Source organism: Narcine bancroftii, chromosome 1 (assembly GCF_036971445.1).
Source record: "Narcine bancroftii isolate sNarBan1 chromosome 1, sNarBan1.hap1, whole genome shotgun sequence".
NCBI lineage: Eukaryota > Metazoa > Chordata > Chondrichthyes > Torpediniformes > Narcinidae > Narcine > Narcine bancroftii.
Window position 1 is genome coordinate 136,779,705 of NC_091469.1, and position 19,008 is coordinate 136,798,712.

The following is a 19,008-nucleotide window of genomic DNA, read 5'->3' on the forward strand; positions in this document are numbered from 1 at the left end:
TATTTTTTTCCCCCACAATCATATGGATCCACTAGATTGGTCTTGCAGAATGACTTCCACATCTAGAATGGTGCATTTAAAAGTTGTGCCCTTCTGTCTTGAAATACAATGTACCTACTAGCGAGTTGCTGGATATCCTGAACTACGTCAGGCCACAGGTCCTCTTACTGGTGCCTTTCATCACTTCCATGTGTACTGCACAGTTATTCCATCAGCTTGCTTTGCAATTCCTTCAGAACCACTTGACATAACTCTGAACGGTAAACAGAACAGAGTTCCAAAATATGACTGTGTTGCATCTTCATTCAGAATGGTAGGTGAATCAGTCCATCCACTTTGTTTGCCATCATATTCGGTGTGCCTCAGAATCAAGAACTTTTGCACAACCCCAGCTGCTTTTATCAATGTAATTTACAACACGCATATGGATATTTCATTTTCCATGGTTCTCATGGCTTCTTTGCATATTTGACTCAAACAGGCAATATTTTGATTGGATGGAAGTAATGAGATCCTGGAGGAACTCAACGGGTCAAGCAGCATTCAAGGACAGGAATGGTCGGTCAATATTTTGGATTAAGCCTGACTTTGTTGAGTTCCTCCAGCATCTCATTGTTTGCTCATCATTCCAGCATTCAGCAGCAGGCCAGCACAGATAGCGAGGCAGTCAGCACAGATAGTGAGGCAGGCCAGCACAGTTAGCGAGGCAGTCAGCACAATGACTGTGCCAGCAATCCAGGCATAAATCCGCTGCTGTAAGGAATTTATATTTTCTTCCCTGTCTCAGTGTAGGATTCCTCCAGCTGCTCCAGTTTCCTCCCACGTTCCAAGCACATCTGGGGTGGTTGGGGTAATTGGTCACATGGTGTAATTGGGCAGCGTGGGATCATAGGCTTGGAAGGGCCTGTTACCGCTCTATATCTCTAGCAGTTCAATTTCTTCAGTTTGGTTGGATGATCCTGTACTCAATCTCATGGTAACAGTGGGACAAAGGAATCTCTCAGCTTGGCATCCTCAGTGCTGTCATCTTGGGAATGGACAATAAATTCATGTGGTCAGTGACTGAATGGTTTTACCAACACATCCTCCCTCATCCATTGTTTTTGTGTGTGTGTGTGTGTGTGTGTGTGTGTGTGTGTGTGTGTGTGTGTGTGTGTGTGTGTGTGTGTTGTGTAGTCACAACAGAAGGTAATGAATACAGCTCAGAACATTACACAAACATCTCTCCACCTCATGGACTCCAGCCACATTTCCCGCTGCCTAGTAAAGGAGGCCAACATACTGAAAGACCCATCCTAACTCCAGACACAATCTCTTCTCCTTTTAACCGTTGAGAAGGCTTAAGTGTGTGAAAGCATGTACCAACAGGCTTAAGGACAATTTTGTCCCTGCAGTCATCAGACTCCTGAATGAACCCCACAACAGTGCTGTCATGCTACCCTTGCTTGGTGCCAATTGATCTTTCCTGTCATTGTAATCCTATACTCTGTGCTCTTAGCACAGCTGTATGAATGATCATCTATCAGTGTGTTCACAGTAGAATCCTCCTCCTGTCCTAGGTACTTTGTGACAAATAAACTGACCACCTATGACAATGCTAATCACAAACTTAACCTCATATTTTTAAGTATCACAGCAAGTCTGAACTTAATGTTGGTGTTATCGACAGAAAAGGTTTTCACGGCTGAAAGATTTGGTCTGCACAAAGGGCATCATGTGCTATTGGCTATCCACCATCAAGGTTTGTCTTTTGTTGCAAGTTTGATATTTTTAAATCTAGACATACTGCGTGGTAACAGGCCATTTCACCCCATGAGTTCGTGCAGCCCAATTTACACCCAATTAAACTACAACCCCTGGTAAGTTTCAAACGGTGGGAGGAAACCAGAGCTCCTGGGGGAAAGCCCATGCAGACACAGGGAGGACAAATAAACTCCTTACAGTCAGTGCAGGATTCAAACTCCGATCCTGATCGCTCGCGCTGTAAAGGCGTTGCATTAATTGCCACGACAACCGTGCTGCCCTCATTGTTAATAAAAAGTTAATGAAGTAGACTTATTGCCATGACACCTTTGGATAGTAATCTAATGTAGTGTTGGACCACCAACAGGGGAAAAAAATACTTTTCGGGGATTTGCTGGCTCAGATGATACCCCCATCGCGCTGTGGCCGATTTCAGCTACACATAAACCTATAAATAATTACTTTCTTCTCATAAAGACACATTTTCAGCTCAGCAGGATGCAAAAAAATTCTTCTGAACATTTTTTCAAGTTTGCAAGTTTGTACCAATTAGGATAATTTCCAGATTGCACTAAACAATGCCGAACCCTTTTAAGTAGTATGATTTTTTTTTAAAATGCTGTAGAAACTCCGCAGGTCAAACAGGGTACTTCATATAGCAACAATAAAGATACATAACCAACATTTCTGGATTGTGTCCTTCATCAAGGTTTGAGTAAAATGTAGGGAGGTGCTTAACAAAAAAAAGAGAAGCATGAATGCGTGGAATTGTTCAGATGTTATTTTACCTTGTTTCATTGCACCTTTGCTGTCTACTGCAATAAAGCAGTCCTCCCTGTGGCCAGCCATTTTAATTCCACACCCCATTCCCACACTGGCATATTTGTCCATGGCCTCAAGCACTGCCAAACTGAGGTCACCTGCAAATTGGAGGAATAACACCTAATATTCCATCTGGGCACTCTCCAACCAGACAAAATTAACATTGATCTCCACTGAGGAGGAGGTTTAACTCTTTTCCTATCCCGCTGACTCCTTTCTTGCAGCTCCCTACTCCCTTCCATCTCCCCTCCCCTGATCAATTCCCAGCTTTTTTTTCTTCTATCTACCACCCCCCCACCTCTATCCTCCCAAGACCTCTTTCTGTTCACCTGAACTGCTCTTCCTTCCTCCCCCATTATTTTATTCAGGCACCTACTTGCTCTTTTCTCATCCCTTGATGAAGAGCTCAAGCCTGCAATGTTGGCTACACTTTTCTTCCTGAAGGTGTGTAGGTAGCTGAGTTACTCCAGCCGTGTTGCATTGCTCCCCATACCAGCTTACTTTGGGATTTTTTGGGGGGAATATGGGTTTTTAGTGGTCAGGCAGCAGATCTCAGTTTACAGTAGATCAGTTGAGCATTTGATTTGTTACTTGCACCAGCTAGGTGCCCATTGATATATTGCATTTAAACATTCACACATTTTTCTTCCAGAATGTTCTTTGAACATGTATGTGGTACATCAGCCAAATTTGTTTCTCCAACTCATCCTTAAACCTTCCAACCAATTTCTTCCTCACAAAGTTGCTTTGCAACCTCTATAATCAATAACTTCACTTTTTAAGCCATCATAAATGACTGCAAATTCATATGTCTGAGCATTCTCTGAATGACACCAAAATATTCTCAATTATGGCTAAACAGCTCATATGCTTCTACCCTAATGAGACAAGTCTGTGACCTTATATACACTAACATTTGATTGTTTTTTTTTAATTTTGAAATTGCTGTGTTTTGTTTAATCACCATTCGCTGTTTAACATGCACTCTTCACATTGCTTAACATCCTCAAGGTTATGCAAATCTCACTTGTAAAGTTTGTTCTGTAATTGATTCCCTACCATTGGGGCCAAGCTGCAATTTTGGTTTGCTAGGTTCTGGAGAGCCTGTAAAGAGGCTTTGTTTATACAATTAAAGCTACTCTGTAATGATAGGCTTGTACTCAATAATAATGCATTGCAATGTTAACAAGGTTTCACTCCTCTCACAATCATTTTACTAGATTTGATGTTAGGGCTCCAACTATTGGGTCTGTACTGATCCATATATAACATTTATATTTTTTTTAACATCAGCTGATTTTTCTTCACGTTTTAGAGCCCATTTCCATCTTTGTGATGACTTACATGCCTGTAGCAAAATTAGGTGGGAGTAGTTGAGCAATTTGTACTGGGAGTCCTCATTGCTTCGTCAACATTCAATATGTCCCACATTGTCTGATTCAAGAACACTCCAAAGTTACACAATAACAACAGTTTATTCTCAGACAACTATTTAATCGCTTATCCTCATCCCAAATTCTGGTATTGTTTCTCAACATGGAACTCTCTTCATTCTTAAACATCACTGGCTTGAAATAATTTGAAACTGAAAGTGTTTTCCACCTTTTCTCTGACTTTGTTAGATTGGCCTCAAAACAATTCACCAAGTTGGCCAAATTTGCTGAAGTGTCTGCCTGTGCTTCTCCTAACAGCACTACCGATTGATATTTGTACAAGGCGTCACCAATATTTTCTCTGTGCACTTAATTTCATTGACACTGTGTACCTTACAACATGTTCCCATCTGCTCCCACACTCATCCCAATGTTCTGGAATGACACTGTCATTTTTCACCATTTCGAACATTAACAGTTTCCTTAGTTTTCCAGGTATGACTTTCATGTCCCCTTATACTCAAGTTTGCACCTTAAACTTGCCACCAGAATTCACGAGCTTCTAAGACTTACATTACCAGTATCAATCACATCTCAGCTACCTTGATGGCTTTGTCATGTTTGATGGCTGTAATTCTTCACCATCCCATCATCATGAGCAGGGTAAAGTCCGAGTGGTCATGGATTCTTGCCCATTAAACAGGTCCATCAAAAATAAACAGGCTGACAGACGCAAGAATCAAGCAACACAAGCAAGGTCTACTTTATTTATTCAAAGCTCTTCACAGGTGATCACTGGAGCCTTCTATATACTTTGAACTAGACTGGTGGTTCACAACCCTTTTACACCCACAAATCACCTATTTATTTACTATGGAACACCTATAGTAAAACCACAGACATCCATTGAAGAGAGGTGGTGGGGGGGGGGGGGTGAGCGGCGGGAACAGGAGTAGGTTGGAAAATGAGTTTGAGCCCTTTTAAATACCCCTGATGAATTTGTGTTTTTAAGGACAAGTTTATTATCATCTGACTGTATATATACTGCCAGATGAAACATTGCTTCTCCATACCACGGCGTGCACAGACACATCATATAACCATATACAGCAAAGAACATTTTGACCCTACTAGTCCATGCTGGAACAAATCCCCTCTCTCCTAGTCCCACTGACCAGCACCTGGTCCATACCCCTCCAATCCTCTCCCCTCCATGTAATTATCCAGTCTTTCCTTAAATGTAAATAATGTCCTTGCTTCAACCACCTCTGCCAGAAGCTTATTCCACATCCCAGCCACCCTTTGCGTGAAGAAATTTCTCCTCATGTTCCCCTTATAATTTTCCCCCTGCAATCTCAAACCATGGCCTCTGGTTTGAATATCTCCCACTCTTAACTGAAAAAGCCTATCCACGTTGACTCTCTCTGTCCCTTTTTAAAATTTTGAACACCTCCATCAAATCCCCCCTCACATACATTCTCACCCAGCACATAATAATCACATGCTTGCATAACAAATGTAACATAAAATAAATGTATAGAATTATTCAGGAATAATTGACTTAATTTCATTAATAAGAGACTAAAGTTTACAGATTGTTTTAGCGGGACTATTGTTTGAGCATTTCAATTTTCTTTTGTTGCCAAATTTACCACCATATTACTTCCATTTTGTCTTCACTGTTGACGATTCATAACAAACCTGATTGCCACAGGTTAAGAAATACTACTCCAAACAATGGGGAAAGCAGTTAGTCACACGACACAATCCTTAAAAGTAATATTTACCCTGAAACCACTATTAATCTTTCATGGGTAATATTAAAGCCTAATAGCTTGAATATGACTGAGATTGTCTGATCTTGGAAGCTAAGTAGGCTCAGGACTGGTCAGTACTTGGAGGGGAGTCCACAAGGCAGTGAGGGCAGGGGTGGCCAGTGGGAGTCGTTGGGGCAGGGGCCATCAGGGAAGGGGTGGCCAGCGAGGGCCATCAGGGCAGGGGGCAACCAGTGGGAGCCGTCAGGGAAGGGGTGGCCAGCAAGGGCCGTCAGGGAAGGGGTGGCCAGCAGGGGCCATCAGGGCAGGGGACGGCCAGTGCTGGCTGTGACACCTCACTGGGCCACCGGCCTTTGGGGCTGATCATCAGCGACTCAAAACATGGCAGATCAATGGCTGTCTTCCCTACCCATAATTCCCCCTCACAGCTGGATCTTTTCTGGGAAACACAGAGTGGTTCCAGCTGTGTGGGGAATTATGGGTAGGGAAGATGGCCATTGTTCTGCCGCATATTTATGATGGGTGGCGCTATGGCACCAGTTGCCCCATCTCCATCGGCTTCGGAGGAGGCTACAAGGTGCCATTCAACATGATTGTGACACAGGAACAGCCTTTGAAGACTGCTCTATGAAATGCAAGTTTAAGTTTTCCCTCCATGCTTATAGCCGGCCTCCAGGTGGCAGCCTGGCATGAAAAGGTGTTTTGTCTCCTGTGGACACTGAAAGACCAACTGAGTTTCTCCAGCATTTAAGTGTGTGTTTATTGCTAGCACTGATGGATTCCAATTGTCCTATTCCATTTATCCATGGTCGTAATGACCTGGTGAAGTCTTTCACCATGTTTGGCAATGACTGCACCAAGATCAGCAGGGAAGAAATCCAAGTGAGAATGCAGTGCCACGGTTCAACCCTAATTTCTGTGCTGTCTCTGTGGAGTCTATCTGTTCTCCTTGTGACTGCCTGTGTTTCCTTTTACGTCCCAAATATGTGCTAGCAGTTTAAATAATCCTTAGTGTTGGGCAACACCAAAAAACCCAGAATTGATCGGTAAGTGTGGAGGATAATAAGTTGTAGGGCAGTCAGGAGAGGAGCACTGGGACAAATAGGATTTCTCTTCTGATGACCTGAATGGTCCTTCTCTGTGGTTGATAAAATATTGTTCTAGTGGCATTGAGGAATAATTTAAGCTACACAGCTGAAACTCTGGTTGCATTCACCACGCAATGTGGTAATGAATTATGGCTCATACTGTGTGAATAATCAAAAGACCTACTGGTAGATAAATTTACAAGGTTGAACTTTGTACAGCTGGTTTTCTAAGCTCCAGCTGCAGACAACATCACTGTTCAGTTGTTAAGAAGCTGGCTCAGAACATGACACTCCTGCAAAATGAGCTGATAGACCACACAGAAACACGACAGCATGTCCAAGCTTTTATAGATGACAGAAGTTGCCTCTTGAAGCTGTGATCACATTGTTCCAAGTTGCATCTGTACAGTGTTCTACTTGACAGAATGTAGATATTATGCATACATCATAATATGTTTGCAAACACTGAAGCCCAAAAATGTCATAACATTCAAGTTTTATTGCAAATTAACTTTGCTACATTATACTCCAGAGGTTGTGTGTGAATATTTAGCTCCTCCTTGTGGTACATGCCTTTACTGTAACATTCAATTTAGTCTCAAAGATCACATCTTCTGAACTTTATGCGTAGATTTGATGCCTATCAACTGCTTAAATAGTTATCATAAACTATTTAAACCATGGGAAGCTACAGACTTCTGTTCCTGAGCTCTCAAACAGAGAAGCCTGGACTGAACTCCTTAGGTTCACTAACAGAGTCTAATCTTGCTTGGATTCCCTAACGTTTGTGCTGGGAATATCAACTCCCAGGCCCTTGGCATGATCGAAGGGATGATTTTCTCAGTGGAAGATCCGTGAATCATTCAGTTTCATGAGAAACTTTAACAGTGTGCAGATGAGGAGGAAAAAGGAAAAGGTCATCTTATTTATACAAAGTCAGATTTTTCATTCACTCCTTCCTTTTGCTCCTCATGGGTTGTGTGTTAACCATATAACCATTTACAGCACAGAAACAGGCCATGTCGGTCCTTCAAGTCCGTACCGGTTCACTTGAACAACTCCACTAGCTCCTCCGCAAACCAACAGACTAATGTTGGCCTATCATCTACATTACATTTTGACACGTGATAATAAAAGGAACCTTGAAGCCTTGGTGGAAGCTTTGATCCTTGTGGGACCAGTGAATCTCTGGGCACTAACACAGAGAGAGGAGATGTCAACAACAGCAACATCAAGATGATGAGAAGAGTACAATTGCTCTGCAGGAAGATGTTCTTGGTTAATTTCAACATTTTGTGTTAAATTTTAAAAATGATTCATGACAATTTGTCAAGAGTGAACATTCTGAATGCTAGGGATATGTGCAGAAGAATGGAAAAAAAAATCAGTGTTTACAGATTGCAAAGCATAGGGCTAGGGGTTAACTGTTTGGCAAAGACCGAAGCCCCTTTCACACTTGCCAGTGATCCCAGGAATCGAATGCCAATCGGCCTTTAAAGTGGCAAGTGGGAAAACAAAATTTGCTCAACGCCAGTATCAGATGATGTCATCTCGCGGCGGGGAGATTGATGGCTTCGAAATCTAGTACCATCCTCGCCGTGTGCAGACGCCAGCATTGAGATCAAGCAAGTGTGAAAAGGACAGCAACATTGCAGGCACTTCCTATTAAAGGTAGAACAGACCAAATGCAGAGGAAAAACCCTTGCAAGTGTGTCCCAGTTAGGAGTGGTCTAGTATGAAAGGCCAAACCCCGTATTCCTATCCCGGGACACTGAATAGCCGATTTACTGGGATACAAGTGTGAAAGAGGCTCGAGAGTATTTGTGTGGTGACATCAGAGCTCTAGACTCTGGGATTCCCTGTGTGAAGAAGTAGGAAAAGGCATGGACGAAGGGGTAGGCTGGCTCTGATATATCTGGTCCAATCATTATGCAGAATAAAAGTCCCTTTTCCACTGGCACCTTGTCCCAGGAATTGATGGGAATTAACTGGTTAAGGTCCAGTGGAAAACAATCAGGATGCCAGCATCAAATCGCACTGGGATTGACGGCCTCTACCCCCAGCATCAGCTGATATGACCAGCATATGCTGATTAAACCAATGGAAAAAGGACAACATCCATTCATTCCATTCCATTCTGTTCAAAGGTAGACTCTCCGATCACTGGAGATGAGTTGTGTTCAATGGAAAAGCAGTCAGTGTCCCGGTTAAAGGTGGCCCAGTGGAAACAACACAAACAGCTTCCTATCCTGGGACACTCCAAGACCAATGAACTGGGATGCCAATGGAAAAAAAGGCTAAAGTCTTTCTTTTGACTCTCTTTGAATTATAAGTACATAGCACAGGCATTTAGGTCCTCTGAGTCCATGCCAACTCTCAAGCACCTGGTTGTACTAATCTTGAATTAATCCCATTCAATTCTCCCCATATTCTCATCCACAACCCCAGATTCTACCACTCACCATCACATTAGGGACAATTTACAGTTAATCAACCTACTAACTTGCATGCCTTTGGGATGTGTGAGGAAACCAGAGTCTGATGTGAAAACCAACATGGTCACGGTGAAACATGCCAACTTCATGCAGACAGCTCTGGAAGTCAGATTGAACCCATGTTGCTGGAGCTCTTCCATCTGGGACATTCCTTGCTTTAATTTCTTTCTGCATTCTCATCATTTCAAAAAATTGTCCCCATTAATTGGCTGGCCCGGTGCATTGTGAATAACACCAAAGGGAGCAATCAGGGTCTTAGTAAACAAATTTGTATTTAAAAAATGTTCAATTTAGACATACAGCATAATAATAGGGCCTCTTGCCCTTGACCCCATGCCGCCCAACTACGCCCAATTGGCCTACAAGCTCCTTACGTTTGAAAGGTGGGAGGAAATCTACACAGACTCTGGGAGAATGTACAAATTCTTTACAGACAGCGCTGGATTAGAACCCAGGTCACTCATGCTCCAACAGTGATTCCTTAACCAAGGAGATTTAAAGACTGAGAAATATCAAGCATTTCTGATCATTGAAAATGTCCAGCTCTTCGTCAGTTTTTATTTAGCCAATTTTCCCATTGAATGGATGTGATTTATATTAGCATCCCAACGTGCTTTAAATTCATTTTTTTGAACAACAATACATTTTCCCTGGCTTGGAAATGGAATGCAAGAAAGAGGACATGGGTATGTGTGAACCAAATCCCGAAGCATCAGGATTTCTGAACACTCAGACAGCAGACAGTTGGAGTTTTACTACAAACTGAAACACATCAAGGATATTTTAATATGAATGAATTTAATATTACATCAGGTTAGTAAAATAAATAATGAGTGAAAGAATGAATGAATAATGAATGAATGACAGAATTACTGTAATTAAGTTTGTTGTCTATAAATTCTCCTGTAGGAACTGGTAGATTAAGGCAAGGGTGTGTGCACATTTCATTGCTTACCTATCGGACTGAGAAGTTGATTGAGAGTTGTTAAATATGAATCATTAAAAAGAAATTAAAAGGATGTTATCACAGTGAAGTTAATGGCCAAGCCACACAAATTATCTGGCAACATTTAATGGATTTTCACTTCGCGATTTTGATTCCACTGCTATTTTGTTGTGCAATTTACATTCAAATAAATCTTTGCACGGTCAGATTCGTGTTCCCTTTCAATTGATTTCAGTCATCAAGTTCCAAACAAAAATATTTTTAAAAATCTATTTTGCATCAGCTGAATTATTCAGCCTGGGCCATAATTATTCTACATCACATTCAGTAAAATTTCCTGGTGCAAAGAGAACCAAGAGCATTTTTTTTTAAACGTACTCTTGATTGTTGCCCTGATCTTGATAAAACAAACTGGTCATTTTGAGAGTTACATCAGCAAATGTGAAACTTAAAACAATTTACCTCCCCAACCCCAGATAAAAACATCGTGTGTGAATGTGATTAATTTGGTTTTGTCTATAAGCTTGTTTGATAACTGCTTAGGGACATTTAACTCAATGACTGCAGATTATCAACAGCAATCTTAGTCCAACTCATGAGGTGTTTCATTGCTTGTGGACTCTATAATAGTATTAAGATTGATTATTCTACCTCTTTCTTGTCCCCATTTTAACTGGACTGAAGATAAAAGAACAAAGAAAGATGTTCATATTGCAGCTCAGAATTGAATGGATTGAGAATAAATCAAATGCATTAGCTTTCCCTACAGTGTCCAGATAACATTGATAATGACTTCTCCATTTTCCACTAATCCCCTCCCCTGAATCTCTCCTTTTCCCTGTCCCTCTAAAACCTTTTCTCCAACTCCCCACTCCTTTCCCTTCCTTCTCCTATCAGAAAGATACCCTCAAACCTCTCCACTATCACTTCTCAGCTCTGCAACACTCCCACCTATGTGTGACCTGTGCACCGCCCCTTGTTGCTTCCTCAGTTCACTCCCACCTTTTTATGTAGTCATCTGCCTGCTTCAGACCTTATGAAGGGCCCAGGTCCAAAATGTTGGTTATCATTTAATTCCTGTGAATGCTACATAATCTGCTGAGTTTCTCCAGCATTGCACTCGAACTCAGTATCAGCAGACTTTCTTCCTTCTGCCCATGATGCCAAATTAAACTTTTTTTTTCTACACACACGTGACCCATAGCCCCCATTCCATGTGTCGAATAGGGGCTTCCCAGATTCTACCATTCACCTACATACTGGGAACAAATTTACTGCGGCCAATTTACCAACCAATCCCCACATCTTTGAAATGTGCGATGAAACCAGAGCAACTGGAGGACCCACATGAAGAACAAGCAAACTCCATACAGACGACACCCAAAGTCATGACGGAAGCTGGGTCACTGGCATTGTGACGCAGTAGCTCATCCAGTGATATCCTTTGCCACACAGTAAAGATGATGTGAAAATATTTCTGAGAACAGATAAAGGGTCAATAGGGAACTGCTGCAAGAACTACAGTATTCATACAATGTCTGTATTTGTCAATCATGAATTCCCTCAAATGCTCAACCATGATGTGAACCAGAAGAATAATGACCATTATAGCTAATCGTCAGGGGTTAAAGAAACTGTGAAATTGATCCTCAAAATCATTCAATTATGGAAGCAGCTGGCAATAAAAGGTTATTGCAATTTATTGTTTGCTTCAGTTTTTATTTTGTAGTGAGACCTCAAACACAAAAAAAAAATAAATCAATTTTAGGTAGCCACACTGAAAGGGAAGTTTCATGGTCTTCATACAAAATAATTGACCAAGTGTCATATTCTAGCATGCCTTGAGTTTCCCAAAGGATTTTAAATGAGCTTTTCAAATCGGCTGCGAACTGAAAGAAATGTGAAGCTATTCATTCTGACACACAAAGAGAATGGCCTTCACACTAAGCCAAGGAAAAAAATTGAATGACATTATGACATATGCTCATTGGAATTTAATCTATCCATTTCTTTCATTGAATTGTTATTGAACTGATGGACTTAGATTTGTCCCTAGTAATACCAGAAAGGTTGTTGATTAGTAAGGTTATAGGGAGAATAGGGTGGAGAGGAAAAAATACATCAGCCATGATTTGAATGCAGAACAGAATGATGCAATTCTGTTCCCATATCTTATGGAAAGTCTTAAACTTCAGAAAATAATTCTAGAATTAAATGCATCCATCAACCTTTCTAAATACTGATGTTCAAACTTTTCCTGTAAAAATATTCTTGTGACAAAGATTAATCATCAAACTAGATGAATTTTCCTTTGATGAGGAACAGATGAGGAGAAATTTCTTCAGTGAAAGGCTTGTGAATCTCTGGTATTTGTTCCCACAAACAGCTGTGGAGGCCATAAATTTACACCAGTGGTTCTCAATCTTTTACTTTCCACTCACATGCCAATTTAAGTATGCCCTATGCATTCAGTGCTCTACGATTAGTAAGGGATTACTTAAGGGGGTATGTGAGTGGGAAGGGAAGTTGAGAATTACTGCTCTAGATCCAATTGTTACTGGCCCATTTCTTTGGAGTTATGAAACTGTGCACATAACGAGTCAATTAGGTACGATTAAAACAGTGGTTTGAACAATTTTTTCTTCCCACCCTCATACCCCCTTAGGCAATCCCTCACTAATCACAGAGCACCAATGACATAGGGAATACTTAAAGTGGTATGTGAGTGGAAAGAGAAAGGTGGAGAACCAATAATTTAAACAAGAGTTTGATAGGTTCTTGATTTCTAAGGGAATCAAAGTTTAGGGGGAGAAGGAAGGAAAATGGGATTGAAAGGAAGAGTAAAACTACCACGATCGAATAGCAGAGCAGCCTTGATGGGTTTGATTTCCTAATTCTAATCCTATCTCTTCTAAACTCATGGTTTTGCACCTAACAAGCTATACATGGTTAAATAAAACAAAGGGGTTGAAGGGATGTGCAAGTAATAAAATGATGAGGTGGAGGGGTGTGTGATTTGGAGGGGAAATAATAAAGGGATGAGGTGGAGGGGTGTGAGGTTAGGAGGGGAAGTAATAAAGGTATGAGTTAGAGGGGTGTGGGGTTTGGAAGAGAATTAATAAAGGTATAAGGTGGAGGGATGTGAGGTTTGAAGGGGACATAATGAAGGGATGAGGTGGAGGGTTGTAGGGTTTGCAGGGGAAGTAATGACAGAATGAGGTGTAGGGGTGCTGGGTTTGGAGGGGAAGTAATGAAGGAATGAGGTGAAGGGGTGTGAGGTTTAGTGGGGAAGTAATAAAGGGATGAAGAGGAAGGGTGTGGGGTTTGAAGGGGAAGAAATGAAGGGATGAGGTGGAGGGGTGTGGGGTTTGGAGGAGAAGTAATAAAGGGATGAGGAGGAGGGGTGTGGGATTTTGAGGGAAAATATTAAAGGGATGAGGTCGAGGGGTGTGGGATTGGAGGGCAAATAATGAAGGGGTGAGGTAGGGAGGTGCAGGGTTTGGAGTGCAAGTAATGTATGAGGTGGAGTAGTGTGGGGTGTGGAGGGAAACTGATAAAGGGATGAGGTAGGGGGTGCGGGGTTTGGAGTGGAAATAATAAAGGGATGAGGTGGAAGTGAGTGGGGTTTGGAGGGGAAGTAATGAAGGGGTGAGGTGTAGGGGTGTGGGATTTGGAGGCAAAGTAATAAAGGTATGAGATGGAGGAGTGTGGGTATGGAGGGAAAATAATAAAGGGATGAGGTAGAGGGGTGAGCTGTTTGGAGTGGAAATATTAAAGCGATGAGGTGGAGGGTTTAAGGGTTTGGTGGGAAAGTAATAAAGGGATGAGGTGAAGGGTTGTGGGGTTTGGAGGGGAAGTAATAAAGGGATGAGGTGTAGGGTTGCTGGGTTTTGAGGGGAAGCAATAAAAGGATAAGGTGGAGGGGTGTGGGGTTTGGAGGGAAAATTATAAAGGGATGAGGTGGAGGGGTGTGGGGATTGGAGGGGAAATAATAAAGGGATGAGGTGAAGGGTGTGTGGTTTTTTTTTTGTTTTTATTTTTTATTTTTCACACCATAAATCACATTAGCCATGATATACACTTTTTCTTTTTCACACATATACAGTGACTTTTTCTCCTCCCCCCCCTCTCCCTCCTCCCAAACCACCCCCCCACCCCCCCCTCTCATCCATTTTAGGTATACAATCTAGGTTGCATTAAGCCAGTCAGACAATGTTGTCATTCAACAAAAATACACCAGAAATTCTACTGAGTCTGAGGGGATATATTAAAGGGATGAGGTGGAGGTATGTGGGATTTGGAGGAGAAGTAATAAAGGGATGAGGTGAAGTGGTGTGGGATTTGGAGGGGAAGTAATAAAGGGATGAGAAGGAGATGCAAGAGGTTTGGAGGGGAAGTAATAATGGTTTGAGGTCGAGGGGTGTGGGGTTTGGAGGGGAAGTAAAAGGATATGGTTAAAGGATGTGGGTTTTTGAAGGGAAGTAATGAAGGGATGAGGTGTAGGTTTGCTGGGTTTTGAGGGGAAGTAATAAGGGATGAGGGGCAGGGGTGTGAGGTTTGTAGGGGAAGTCATAAAGGTATGAGTTGGAGGGGTGTTGGGTTTGGAGGGTAAGTAATAAAGGATTGAGGTGGAGGTGCATAAAGTTTAAAGGGGAACTACTAAAGGTATGAGGTGGAGGAGTGTGGGTATGGAGGGAAAATAATAAAGGGATGAGGTGTGTGTGTGATTTGGAGGAGAAGTAATAAAGGGATGAGATGGAGGGTTGTGGAGTTTGAGGGGAAGTAATGAAGGGATGAGGTGGAAGGGGATGGGTTTTGAAGGGAATTTATAAAGGGATGAGGTGGTGTTGTGTCAGGTTTGGAGGGTAAGTAATGAAGGGATAAGGTGTAGGGTTGCTGGGTTTTGAGGGGAAGCAATAAAGGGATGTGGTGGAGGCGTGTGTGGTTTGAATGGGAAATAATAAAGGGATGTGGTGGAGGGGTGTGGGGTTTGGAGGGGAAATAATAAAGGGATGAGGTGGAGGGGTGTGGGGTTGGAGAGGAAATTATATAGAGATGAGGTGGAGGGGTGTGTGATTTGGAGGGGAAGCAATAAAGGGATGAGGTGGAGAGGTGTTGGGTTTGGAGGGGAAGTATTAAATGTATGAAGTGGAGGGGTCTGGGATTTGGAGGGGAAGTAATAAAGGGATGAGGTGGAGGTGCCTGAGATTTGGAGGGCATGTAAATATGGGTTGAGGTGGAGGGATGTGGTGTTTGGAGGAGAAGTAATAAAGGGATGAGGTGGAGGATTGTGGGGTTTGGAGGGGAAGTAATATAGGGATGAGGTGAAGGGGTGTGTGATTTGGAGGGGAAGCAATAAAGGGATGAGGTGGAGGTGTTTACAATTTGGAGGGGTAGTAATAAAGGGATGAGGTGGAGAGGTGTTGGGTTTGGAGGGGAAGTAATAAAGGGATGAGGTGGAGGATTGTGGGGTTTGGAGGGGATGTAATGAAGGGATGATGTGTAGTGTTGCTGGGTTTTGAGGGGAAGTAATAAAGAGATAACGTGGAGCGGTGTGGGTTTTTAAGGGGAAGTAATGAAGGGATGAGGTGGAGGGGTGTGGGGTTTGAAGGGGAAATAATAAAGGGATGTGGTGGAGGGGTGTGGGGTTTGGAGGGGAAATAATAAATGGATGAGGTGGATGGGTGTGTGGTTTTGAGGAGAAATATTAAAGGGATGAGGTGGAGGGATGTGGGATTTGGAGGGGAAGTAATAAAGGGATGAGGTGGAGGAGTGTGGGGTTTGGATGGGAAATTATAAATGGATATGTTGGAGGGGTGTGGGGTTTGGATAGGAAATAATATAGCGATGAGGTGGAGGGGTGTGTGATTTGGAGGGGAAGCAATAAAGGGATGAGGTGGAGGTGTTTACAACTTGGAGGGGTAGTAATAAAGGGATGAGGTAGAGTGTTGAGTGGTTTGGAGCGGAAGTAATAAAGGGATGAGGTGGAGAGGTGTTGTGTTGGAAGGGGAAGTAATAAAGGTATGAAGTGGAGGGGTATGGGATTTGGAGGGGAAATAATTAAGGAATGAGATGGATGTGCCTGAGGTTTGGAGGGGAAGTAAATATGGGTTGAGGTGGAGGGGTGTGAGGTTTGGATGGGAAGTAATAAAGGGATGAAGTTGTGGGGTGTGGGTTTTTGAGGGGAAGTAATGAAGGGATGAGGTGTATGGTTGTTGGGTTTTGAGGGGAAATAATAAAGGCATTTGGAGGGGTGTGAGGTTTGGAGGGGAAGTCATAAAGGTATGAGGTGGAGGGGTTTGTGTTTTGTGGGGAAGTAATAAATGTACGAGGTGGAAGTGTGTGAGATTTGTGGGTATTGGAGGGGAAGCAATAAAGGATTGATGTGGATGTGCTTGAGGTTTGTGGGGGAAGTAATAAAGGTATGAGTGGAAGGTTTTGTATTTTGAGGGGAAAAGTAAAGGGATGAGGTGGAGTTTTGTGGGATTTGGAGGCGAAGTAATAAAGAGATGATGTGTAGGGTTGCTGGGTTTTGAGGGGAAGTAATAAAGGGATGAGGTGAAGGGGTATGTGTTTAGCAGGGGAAGTCGAGGGAATGAGGTGGAGGGGTGTGAGGTTTGGAGGGGAAATGATAAAGGGATGAGGTAGTGGGGTGTGGTATTTGGAGAGAAAGTAAAGAAGGGATGAGGTGGTGGGTTGTGTGGCTTGGAAGGGAAATAATATAGTTATGAGGTGGAGGGGTTTGGCTTTTGAGAGGAAGTAATAAATGGATGAGGTGGATGTGTTTGAGGTTTGGAGGAGAAATAATAACGGGATGAGGTTGATTGTGTGCATGGTTTGGAAGGGAAATAATAAAGAAATAAGGTGGGGGTGGTGTTGTGGGGTTTGGCGTAGAAGTTGCAGGGTAACATTTGGCAACATTAGTCAGTAATCAATCCACTGGAAGAAGTCAGGAGATCATCAGACCATCACACATAAGAGCAGAAATAGGTTATTCAGCCAATTGATCCTGCCCTACCATTTAATTATTTCATTTCCCACTCAGCACTCTAGCTTTCTCCCCATAACCTTTGATACTCTGGCTAATGAAGAACCTGTCAATCTCCATTTTAAATACACCATATTACCTGGTCTCCATAACAAATGTGGCTTCAGATTCCACAGACTTACCACTCTCTGGCTGGAGAAATTCCTGCGCATTTCTGTTCTAAGTGGACACCCTTCAATCCTTAAGTTGTGCCCTTTTGTCCTAAACTCTCCAACCATGGGAAACAACCTTTCTACATCTATTCTGTCCTTCCCTTTCAACCTCCTCTTAAATCTATATCGGTTCCATGACCTCACTGCTTGTTTTCCTTACTTCCGATGAATTTGTGCCCTTTTCCTGAGTGAAAACTGATGAAAAAAAATCACTTCAGACCTCTCCCATCTCTTTTGGCACTAAATACAAAGCTTAAAACTCTGATCTTCAAGGGGCCACTTTTGTCCCTTTTGCTCTTTAGGATTTTACTTCACATTGTTTATGGAGAAAATCACTGCAAACTGTTTTATGGATTGATTACACTGTAGTTGACTTGTGGAACAGAGGTGGGTAGATGGGTCAACAATAGGAATACTTTATCCTGGATGGAGCTGGGCTTCTTGGACAACATTTGGAACATTCATCAAATTGTTAGTGAATTACCTTCAGACAGTATATTGCCAAATGTATCTGTGAACATCCGAGTCTGTCTTGTTGCAGATATTAAAATATTAAACTTCTCTGCCTGTAATAATCACAAACCAATATGCAGCTGGCATCACTGTCCTCTGTTATATCAAACCGGTGCCTAACGTAGTGAATACAAATGCACATTTTGTATTCAATCCCCAGCAGTTAACAGCCAAGAGGTTCATCAAGTTTTCCACATCAAAGGATCCAAAAATAGCATGTTTATGGGCCATTAAATCTCCTTCTGAAACTTTCCACAGATGCTGCACCTTCATTCTCGAACCGTGAACCTGAGGTCCCTACAAAGCTCTGTTCTGAATTTATGCTTTCCTCTCTAGCTTTGCATTTATTAGCTCTTTCACATCTCTGGTATTATGGTAGGCTTATTGTAAAGAATTTTTATTGGTCGTTAAATTTTCTTTCACTAAATTTAGCACCAGGATTCAGATTAATTCCACACATTATCACATGCTGTGGAAGGGCTTGCTGAGAGCCAATTAAGCCAATGAGAAAGGTAATACAAAACAAAATTGCACAGAATTTGAAGCATAGAATTCAGTCCAACTGATCTCGAGCACCATTTCAACTTCCTTACCCTTAACATGAATTCGTTCTCCTCTTCACAACCACTCCTGATGGATGGACTTATTCATCCTGTCCATCCTTTGGCTAGTGCTTCCTTAAATCATTCTGATTAAAGTCATTGAGAAATGCAACATGGTAACTGGCCATTTAGTCCAACTTTCTGTCTCAGTTGCTTCTCTGAGTGAATACCATTTGCCTATGTTTGGCCCATAATGTGCTAAACCTTCTCAATCCATCACCTTTCCAAATGGCTCTTCGATGTTGCAATTATACCTGTCCCTAATCACTACTTGTGGTAGCTCATTGTATATACCTCCCTCCCTCTGTGTAAAAAGCTTGCCTCTTTGATCCTTTTCAAATTTCCCACCTGCTTCCACACCTTTCTACCGGGGAAAATACCTTATCTCTGCCTCTATTTATTCTTTCACCCGAGCACTGCAAATATTTACCCCTCGAGAATCTATTCCAAC

General features: G+C 42.2%; 1 protein-coding gene across 10 annotated transcripts in view; it reads right to left on the bottom strand.

Moving 5' to 3' along the window:
• LOC138764513 (teneurin-3) overlaps nt 1-19,008 on the bottom strand; it is a 4,541,667-nt gene that overhangs the window by 2,520,645 nt on the left and 2,002,014 nt on the right. The gene's annotated exons all lie outside the window — the stretch shown is intronic.